This window comes from Solanum stenotomum, chromosome 9 (assembly GCF_019186545.1).
Source record: "Solanum stenotomum isolate F172 chromosome 9, ASM1918654v1, whole genome shotgun sequence".
NCBI lineage: Eukaryota > Viridiplantae > Streptophyta > Magnoliopsida > Solanales > Solanaceae > Solanum > Solanum stenotomum.
In genome coordinates, this window is record NC_064290.1 from 5,829,321 (window position 1) to 5,840,486 (window position 11,166).

The 11,166-nt window shown below is 31.5% G+C and overlaps 1 long non-coding RNA gene across 1 annotated transcript; it reads right to left on the bottom strand.

Moving 5' to 3' along the window:
* Nucleotides 1-993: 993 nt before the first annotated feature.
* On the bottom strand, nt 994-6,226 carry LOC125876467 (uncharacterized). Its single transcript, XR_007447497.1, has 2 exons — nt 5,918-6,226; nt 994-1,300 (listed from the first exon to the last, which is right to left on the bottom strand). It is a non-coding gene; the product is annotated as an uncharacterized LOC125876467 (long non-coding RNA).
* Nucleotides 6,227-11,166: the final 4,940 nt, after the last annotated feature.

Here is an 11,166-nt window from a genome sequence, read left to right on the forward strand (position 1 = left end):
AAAATAATGGTAGACAAATATATATAATTGATTTGTTATTTTCAGTTATTGCCCAACAAGTTATGATATATCATGTTTAATACCAGAAAATTTATATATCTACATTGTATTCATAACCATGTGATCATGTTCCCAACAGTTGTACTACTGCTTTTTAATTAAAGATCAAGTCAACAATCACATGTAGAAACTTAACTCCTTTGACTTCTAACCACCTATTCACACAAATAGATCAGATGTCATCTTCTAATGTCTTTGTCAATGTCTAGCAAAATCTTGAATGTTCAATATTTAAGATATATAGTTACCTCATGTTACTTAAAAATAGATGGTCTAAAATAGTTACTTTTAAAGAAATCAAGACATAATTAGTTGTTTGTTTTCACATTTATTCTTAGTTATAAATATATAAAGTACTAATGTGGCGCAAACTAGTTAATGTTTTCTTAACAAGTGTGTAAAACAAAACATGACAATAAAATGAATCGAAGAGAGTAAATTCTAACTAAAAATGAAAAGCTTGCCTGGTTTGTGTTGTTCATTTCAACAATCCGCAGGGCATCTTAGTATATAATAAAGATTTGAACTCCACGAATTCTTATTTTGGCTTAATGACAACCGATGCACTAAAGCTTCCGCTATGCACAAGGTCCAAGAAAGGGCCCAATCACAAGTGCTTATTGTATACAGACTTATCTTGCATTTCTACCAAAGACTTTTTAAGGCTTGAACCCGTGACCTCTTGGTCACATGGCTAACTGATAATCATCCCACCAATTTTTTACCACAGAGGGACAGTGGCAGTAGCTAGATTTGTAAGAACTAACAAAGTACACAATAGAACTACCCATCATTAATGCTGCATTTTGCAGGTGAACCTTACGATGTTGTGGTCCATAAGCTAGAAGGACATTCACCAAACAAAAACTCTTTAGTATTACAATTACAGTATGTTAAACAAGGCTGACAAGTGACAACAACAATAATTATGCATCAGTTGAAAAGAATGAAGATGATTTCAGATAGTAATAAGTGTCAATTGAGCATCAGAACTTAAGTGTTGCATCGACATATAAATTGTGAGATTAAAAGAACTAAATGTTATATATATATCAAGTACATTAAATAGGTAAGTCATGTGGCACAGAAGAATTTTGACATATATCGCGAGTACTGTGAAGACTTCATTCCCTCTAGATATCTCAGTCTAAGAAGAAAACAATCTCTAAACTGGAATAAAACCAGCACTTGTGTCATAAGAGCTTGGACTCTCTTGATCTGGATATAGCTTATAGTTAACCTGAAAATTACGACATGTTTAATGGTCAAAAGAACAGTTCACAATAAAATGAGATAATTGCAAGCTTCCATCCATGTGTTTTGGGGGTGGGGAATATGCAATTTCTATATAAGTAAGGGATTTGACATAAATATCTTAATAGACAATACTCATGACCGCCCGCTAATTTTTCAATAGAAGCAACCATACTTCATGCATTTCGACTTTTATAAAGTCCCAACTTTTCTAAGTTGGTGGAGATGGCTTCACTCCTTCCCTAAGTGCATGTGTTTTTGGAAAATGGAGATTCACGGAATACTCAAGAGGCTGGACATGTTTGCACTTGCCAAAATAGCAAGGTGAATGTGCCAGCCATGCTTGCACCTGAGAGCCTCAAATGGCAAAGCAATCCTCAAATGTCTGTTCTTTCATTTTCTATATCCATTTGGTTTCATTTTCAGGCTGTAGTTGAAAGATAAGTAAATTCTTCACATTTTAGTTTTCCGAGTAGCTAGAACAATTAAGTAGATAAAACTAGAGCTTCTCAATAGCCTAAACACAACTACTTCTCAATCCCAAACAAGTTAAGGTCAGCTCTACGAAGCATCACTTCTCCATAAGTTCAGCTGATGTCATCATCAATCTCTACTGTTTTTTTCTGTGTAACATGGAAAAAGATATTCATACAGAAGCCACGATTGACTTTTGAGTTCTCTACGCAATCTGTAATGCGACTTTTCTTTGTATATACTTTGCACCAGTCAACATTTTTCTGCTCTATAATACACCTTTTACCAATTAAAAAAAATAATAATAATATTAGAGGTTCTTTGACAAATAGAAATATATTAGAAGTTCTTTAACAAATAAAAATATTAAGAGTGTCACACCTAGGATTTGAAATTATAACCTAAAGCAATTTTTGAACCCCTTTTACTACAACACTAGAATATACTCTTATTTTCAATAGCCTAAACCATCAAAAAAATTGTAAACATCATTCCTGAAATAGACTAGCTGATAACTTGACCAAAAAGCTCAAGAAGATTTGGATCCGAACTTTAGTTTGCAACCAATGTATCACATAAATAATAGCATCATCTAACAAGATCTCTATCATTTTAGGCCATTACAATTCAATATCCTCGTGAACCTTTGGTGGGTGATGGAGAAGAATGGAATTCAAATTAAATATATAAATGTCCCTAAGGACATGTATGAAAGAGCCATTACTAGCATGAAAACAGTAGGTGATATGAAGGAGTTTTCCCTAACAATGGGTTGACATCAGGGATCGGCATTGAGCCTCTAATTATTTACCCTAGTTATGGATGAGCTAACCAACACAATAGAAATTGAGGTCCCATGGTTTATGCTATATGTTGATGATTTGTGTTAGTTGACGAAATTAGCGAGGGTGTCAACAAAAGCTTGAACCATCGAGAAGCACTTTAGTCGGTATGAGAAGAGAGAAGTTAGTCAGTATGAGAAGAGACAAGTTAAGGTGCCAAAATGCTTTAGATACCTAGGCTCATTGTTTCAAGAGGATGAAATAATAGATGAAGATGTTACTCATAGGATTAAAATCGGATGGTTGAAATAGAGAAGTGCTACCAGGTGTTATGTAATAAAAGGATGCTACCAAAGTAACAAGCAAGTCCTATGATAGGATATCTATAAGGCCAACAATGTTATATGGTAGTGAATGCTGGGCTGCTAAAGTTCAACATATCCACAAGACGAATGTTACGGAGATGTGGATAAGATTACAAATGGCTACATTCTCCAAAAGGTGCAAGTAGCACCTATTGAGGATAAAATGCAAGAAGGCTGCTTGAGATGGTTTGTGCATGTTGCGTCAACCTACAGATGCACCAGTTCGTAGGTGTGAAACTACGGTAAGTGAAGGCATTAAAGGGGGTGGGGTAGACCTAAAATCATATGGAAGAAAACTGTCTCAAAAGACCTACAAATGCTTGGTATTAATGTAGACTTAACTAAAGATAGGACAAAATGGAAGAAAAAGATCCATATAGATGATAGCTACTAGTTTGAGGATAGGTTTTAGACTTGTTAAAGAACTTCTAATATTATAATTACTATTATTATTTTTAAATTATCTTTCACTTATTTTATTTAGTATGATGATGATACGACATGGGCTTAAATGAAGAAATGGGAATTTATATAGCCGACCCCAACTTGTTTGGGATTGAGGCGTAGTTGATGTTACAAGTTTAATATGCTTATGCTCAAGTCAGCAACCACCACCAAAATAAGTTGGTTGAGGAGCAAACTAAAGACATCATAGTTAAGCTTGATACAAGGCTACTCATAGTACAAAAGATCCAGATTGGGATGAAATGAAATAGAAGTTCCAACCAGTTATTCCACTCTTAGTTATAGTAAATTGTTGTGAATAACCATTCATCCTGGTCATCAGGGGCGGACCCGCCCTATGTCAAGGGGTGTCATCCGACATTGCTTCGTCGAAAGTTTTTAATATTATATACATAAAAATCTGGAAAAAAAACAAACTATCACTACAAATAATATAAATGACACCCCTTAAACGGATGTGCAGTTTTGACTTGTTGGTTTGGCATGCGGCTGGAGAGCATTAATTCTCCCAATTGGTCAAGTTTGAACCTCAGTAAGTGCACATTTTTGTTTGATTTTTGGCTTTTCCAGTAAATTTTTGCACAACAGTTGAACTAGAATAGAGTTTGTGTAGTATGGTAGTAATTTAATCACTTGTTCGAAACAAAACTCAACACAATAATAAGTTATAAAGTTAAAACTAAGTCATCAGGAGAGTAGTTAGTATGCTTTAAACAATTTTTTATTAATATAGTATTGTTATATCAATTATTCATTTATTATTCATATCGACACCGCTTACAAAACTGGTCATGCACCAAAACACACAAACACACCCCTATAATGCCGTCAACAACTTAAACACATTAACTTGTCTAACTCTTTTCTAGAAAAGCTCTCCATCAAAAGAATTTTATCGGCATCAGAATTTCTTTTCCTAAATATTCACCTATTTCGCATGATCCCTTTTTCCAGCATTGACGTACATATAGACAGGGGCGGAGCTATGTAGGGCAAGAGATTCATCTAAACACCTTCGGGGTATAATTAAGGCCCTTTGAATTCACAGACTGCTAAACATCCCATCATTAACGTACCACTAAACTAGAGATTTATTTATATTTTCCAAATTAACATGGGGATACTAATACAAGCCAAAGACTGTTGATATTCTCAACACTAATTTTTTTAGCAAGGATATGATCTAAGCTTTGAGAACCAACTCAATTTCAGTTAAGGTATCAAATTTCTCCATTCTACAATTTACTAAACAAAATCCAAATGAACAAAACACTTGGATAATAAGTATATCTTCACAAGCTTACAACACTTGTGGTCATTTAAAACCTCCAGGCTCCATGAAATGAAGTTTCCAATTGATGCTTTTTCGCTTTTTCTTGATTGTGTTAGGGAAGTTAGCACTTCTAGTCCTCAAATATTGACAAAAAATCCAGTTTTGGTCGTCTTACTTTTTAGTTAAACAAATTTAACTTCCAACTAAGTTTGGTAGGAGGCATATACCTTTTAGAAACACAATTCTACTATAAGTATTTTCCTGGCATGTCTATCGGAGTGTGTAGCAGTAAAGCAATAGCTCTTGTCCATATTGATCTTCTGCCTAAAAACTACTTCATATCTCCTAAGCTATCTCATAATAAGCTTAAGGAAGTGTCTGTCCCAAGAAGAGAAGATGATAACATCAGAATTAATTATTGGGGACAGACAGCCTGGTAAAATAGCAAGTTTACATAAAACCCATTCTTCATATGGTTTATGATTTACTTTTTAAAAACGATCCACTTTATCAAATCAATTATACAACTAATATCCCCTACAATATTCTCTTCTTCTTTTTATAACCGTAATGTTTGGGCCAGTTTGCATCTACTTAGACTAATTTCACAGGGTACCTAATACCTCCCAGCAACATGTACCAGGTAAATCTACCCACTGATGCTAGCCGGGGCGTAGCTACATTGACTCAAAGGTGGCCACTTGAACACCGTTCGTCGAAAAATTATAATGTGCATGTAGAAAATAATATTATGTATATAGATCAAAAACAACTTATTAGAGATATACTAGAGTTTTGAACACCCTTAGCAATATTCCTAGCTTCACCACTGGCAGTCTAGGACAGATGCAAAAAGATCACATGCTTGAATTTGAGTATGAGACCTCGGGATTAGAGCGTGAGACATTATGATGCTCAACCCACTTCATTGACCCACTAGGCCACACCCTTAGGCCTTGGGTATATGTACTACCTTAATCACAGGTTTCTATAGCAAGATTTTCAGTCAAAAATCGAAAATAAACTAACAAACAAATAAAGATTGCCCCTTTTATCTTATCAAAAGGTTCAGGCATCGTCAATCTCCCAAATTTCGGATCTCAACATTCACATTACCACACAAACACACAAAACAAACATATTCAAGCTCAAATGCAATGTGAAAGGACAGAGTATAAAACGAAATGGGTATCAAAAGAAACAAAAATTAAGGAGAAAATTGAAAAGGGGTTGCTAAGAATCACCTGAATAGATCAAAGTCCCGCTATTTTGAATAGAATGTAGCATAGGAAACAGAAGAATACGAAGAGGAAAAGATAATCTATAAAGACGAAGAATTTGGTGGATCCGTGATTTCTATTCACCACCTTCTTTGTCTGCTTTGTATCGTCTCCGTTTAACTCCACCTTCGCCATTACTCTTCACAATCAAAGATCCACAGATCAAATAGATCTCCCTTTCTTCTTCTTATGCCCTTTCTTTGAACACCAGCTGTTTTATCTTATTTCATACTCCCTCCCATGTGGCATTTTTTAGTTTATTGAGAATTTTGAAGTTAATTAATTAGACTATATTAAATTAATAGTTAAAATTTATCTGATAAATATTATAAATTGTTGTGTCAATATGATAAAAATTACATTTCAAAATATTAGATCAAAATTGATGTACAAAAATATCATATATAATTAAGATAAAAGAAGCAATTTTATGTTATTTTTGTCATACAATATTCGTCACTAGTTGATTTGATAATATTCGTGCTATACATTATTTGCTATATAAAGTGATGATTTTTTAAATGAAAATATGACTCGAGAATTTATATTTTATAGAAGCAAAAACAAACATCATTTTGAAATTTACAAAAAAGAAATTCATATTCCGCCGTGAAAATTTTTTTTGTACCACGAAAGAAGATATCAAAGAATAACTAGTTGTCAGTATTATTGACTGTTTCACCATTTAATTATGGAGAAACTAAGCAAATACTACATAAAAGTAAAATAATTACAAATATATACGCCTTTACATTGACACCCCACTAAATAATTAACTATATACCCCCAATTAATTTCGCTTAACTGATCCTAAATAAGTATCATATTGGTATCATTAAGATTGATAATTTCGCATAACTATACTAAATCAGTATCATATATTGTATCGATATTATTAAGGCTTATAATTTCTCTTCATTGATACTGAATCAGTATTACTGTATTAGTATCATTAATGTTTTTTGTTCAGAAATTACTCATTAGCCAATTATACCATAAGGGGTCCTTTAGTTTGAATACAAATTATGATAGGATAAGTTATGCTGAGATAAGTTATACCGAAATATATTATGCTGGAATTATTTCTTATTGACTGTTTGGTTGGTTGCTTTCAATATAATATGCATTATATAAATTCTAAGAATAAGTTATTTGTTTACAAAAATACCCTATTTAGTTTTTTAAAAAAAAAAAAAAATCTTTTCATGCTTTAGTTATTTATTCTTAAAAATAAAACTTTTGTCTTATTTAGCTTAAATATTTTTGTTTGTGTATTTCCATAATTGTATCAAATGTATTTAAAAATAAAATTTTCATCTTAAATTTGTTAAAGTACAATATAATTTATTATTTATGTCACTTCATTTAAATACATATCATTCTTAAATTGTAAATACTAAAATTATCTTATTTTTTAATCATATTTCATGTTACTATTTCCTTTAAAATTTATGTGAAGTAACAATAGAATTCTTCCTGAAATTAGCGTACATGAGATGAAAAGAAGATAACAAAAAAAAATACACAAAAGATCCAACTAAAAAGAATATATACCAACATAAACTAATTTAAGAGAAAACTGCACAGGAAGCTTGTATTCAGTACCGTAGCATTTCGTTTTATCTCTCATTTTAATTGATCTATAAAATATAAATTTTTAAGTGGCTAAAAGAATATATAATTAAAAATATGTAATTCGATAGTAAGAAAATTAAATTAAAATATAAATAAACATAAGCATTAGTCAAATAAATTCATAAATAAAATTATATTTATATAGCGTAATTTTTTACTGAAAAAATATGAAGAATTATTGTAATAAAAATAAGGAGTAGTGAAAGTTATGACTATTATTATACATGAGATTAAAAAAAATGATTTTACATGGACATAAAAAAATGAGGTATAAAAAGAGTTCAAAGGGACACTTATGTCATTTTATCTATCTTATACCGGGATAAGTTATCCCGATATTACTATTCCACCCAAAGATAGGGATAACTTATCCCAGGACTAATTATTAATCCTGGGATAAATTATCCCATGTTGTGCAACTAAACAAAGGATTAAATGGTGCTCAAAATTTATCCCGAGATTAACTCCCCTTATCCATCACACCAAATGACCCCTAAGAGTATATGTATACAACAACAATATAATAGTATCATCAACTAATGAATAATTTCTGAACAAAAACCTTTAATGATACTCTCTCTCTATATATATATAGGGGTTGTGATGTATCTTAATACATGGTATGCAGAATTCGTATGCATTAATCATTTTTTATGCTGTATAAATGTCATTTCTTTTTAATATACCTTTTGCATTTTTGTATTCAAAATATTTTTGTATTCTTATCATTTTTATCTCATGGATTGCTATGATCAGTTTTATAGAACTTAGGCTTACTGATAAAAAAGCCTTCTCTAAATCATGTATAGATTTGTCTAGGTTGTATAGAGCTATGCGATGTTTCCATACTCTTTTTCTTACTAAGTGTAAATGATATTGAATATTTTTCATTTTATGCTATTAGCATGAATGATGTGTTGTGCTTGATTAGTACAATCATAATGATATTTTGATTCCCTGTAGGTACTCATTACTTTTTATTTCAGAGTAAAATATACAATAAGTACATGGTTAATCCTTATGATAACAACGTTAAAGAATATAGAGTTTATGTGTGTATACCTCTCTTTTCTTGTTCATCAAATAGCTTTATCACCGTCTCAGCAGTTCTTCCTAAGTGCCACACAGCCTTCGCCTCTCATGACCTTACGTCTTTCAATGGCTATTATTGTTGTTCACTGTTGGGCAGAAGATTGCAACCTTCACTTGTGGCTTTTTGATGATTTTTCCAAGAGATATATTCAAACAAAAACTCTTTATTCCATAATATTTTACATAAGGAGTGACCTTACACACTATTTTACATTAACTCTTTAATATAAAAGTACTTTTCCCAGACGGGAGGAGTTACTCTCTTTTCTCTAAGGTACCTAACATTTTTTCTCTAATGTTTTTTGAGAAATCCCAATAAAATGACAGGAGATGTCCCATTAGCACCTAGTGCCAAAAACATCTCATTGGTAAGCACATATATGCCAAAACCTGAGTCTAAGGACAAAGGTAAAAGCCGAGCAGAATCAAAGGATGGTAGTTCTTCGAAAGAAGAAAAAAACACAATCTCATCCAAAGATGAAAAAATCATCTCTGGGAAACCAGATAGTAATTCTTTTGGAATATCTATATGACAAACTTTTTCATATGAATTTCTCCCATATTCTAATGAAAGTCCAGGATTGTTACTGGAACTTCCTATTTCTTGTGTTTTTCCAAAACAAATTTCATATTTTTCTAGAATTTGTGCTTGTTGAATTTCTGCTTCAACAATTCTCACTATTTCTGTACATTCTTGATCTATTTCTATTATTCCTTTATTTTTATAGACACTGCCATAATTAGAGTTTGTAACTGTATATAGAACTTGGTAATAAATGCTCATGATATGGTTACCTGGTTTAAATAGGTCGTTTCTTTTGACATGAAAATGTAAGCTTAAAACATCATTAAAGTTTGCATCTTTAAGTGAGATACAGTACTTGAGATAGTATGTAAATAGAAGTTTGGTATAAGCTAAGTTGCCTTTAACTATACCAAGATTTTCTTCTCTGGCGTTAATGAATCTTTCATCTAAAAGATTGATGACAATAGGGCAATTTATCCCTTCTTTAAAAGTTGATTTGATTAAAATTTGGGATCATCGAGCTTCACAGCTCAATTATTTGAATTTGGATACCTAGACCGGGTTTACGTTAAACCAAATTTACAAGAAATATCCAAATTACCATCACAACTGGTAGAATCGGTAAGATATATATATGAAAAAATGATCTGAAAAATACTCCAACTTTGGCCGAAATTGCTGTTATGATACCAAACTTTATGGAGGACCTTTTACCCCCCTGCACTATTTAAGTGTGTAATTTAAAGGTATATATGTGCTCACGTAGACACATTACTATTTAAAATGATGCAATATTTATGATGTCCACGTAGGCACATATATACCTTTAAAATACACTATTAAATAATGCATGAGGGTAAAAGGTCCTTTCCAAAGTTTGGTATTGTTACAACAATTTCGGTCAAAGTTCAGATATATTTCAGACCTTTTTCCATATATATATATAGTGTAAAATCTAAATTACCTTTTATCCCTATTCTTTTTCTAATTACACAAATTCCATATTTTTTTAGGTATTTCGAATACATAAATTAGGATCCAGATACATTATTGTATACATTATGTATCAATCTGTTGCACTTATTAAGGGAAAAAAAAAAACTGAAAATCAAATTAAGATCTCATAATATCCATTTGTTGCACTAATTAAGGGGAAAAAAAACAGAAAATCAAATTAAGATCCCATAAATTACGCTATTTCATTTCAAATTAGTGTCAAGAATTCAATCATATAGTGTAACAAACCAAATTCAAAAATTAAATTTCTTCTTTCTGTTCATCGTTCTCTCTGTTTCATCATTAGTCGAAAATTTCATACGATACATAAAACCCATGCTTTATGTAGGACCAAACTTCAAAGAGTGAGTTTGAATTTGTTTGATCACATATTTCAAAGACTGTAATGGACAAAAAATGACAAACAATTAAATATGATACAAAAACATGTTAATAATGATACAAAAATAACAAAAAGTTACACACGATAACCAATAAAACAAACAGGAACAAATTATACAAAATTGCCCAACATTTAGGCATGATATACTAATTGCCAATAGTTTAATTTGATACAAAAATTACCCAACACTTACACATGATACAAAATAATGTCCAACATTAATAGTGATACAAACAATGACAAACATATAAATTAGTAACTTGTAATGTATCTTATGTATAAATCTGGTACATTTCAATAAAATTTTGAATAAAGTACTTATTAAAACCATTTAAGATGTATCTGATACACATTGATTAATAGAATTTAATTGATACATAAATTAGATGAACATAATTCGTACATGCATGTTACATTTGACGAGATCGAGTGGAGTGATAGCCATGTGAGTGAGACCACAACTGAGGATACCACCGAAGGTACATGCAACATAGTACATCTCGATCTTACTAGGTTCGGTATGTGCCGGAATAAGGAAGTTGTTGTTGGCAGGAGGCAAAA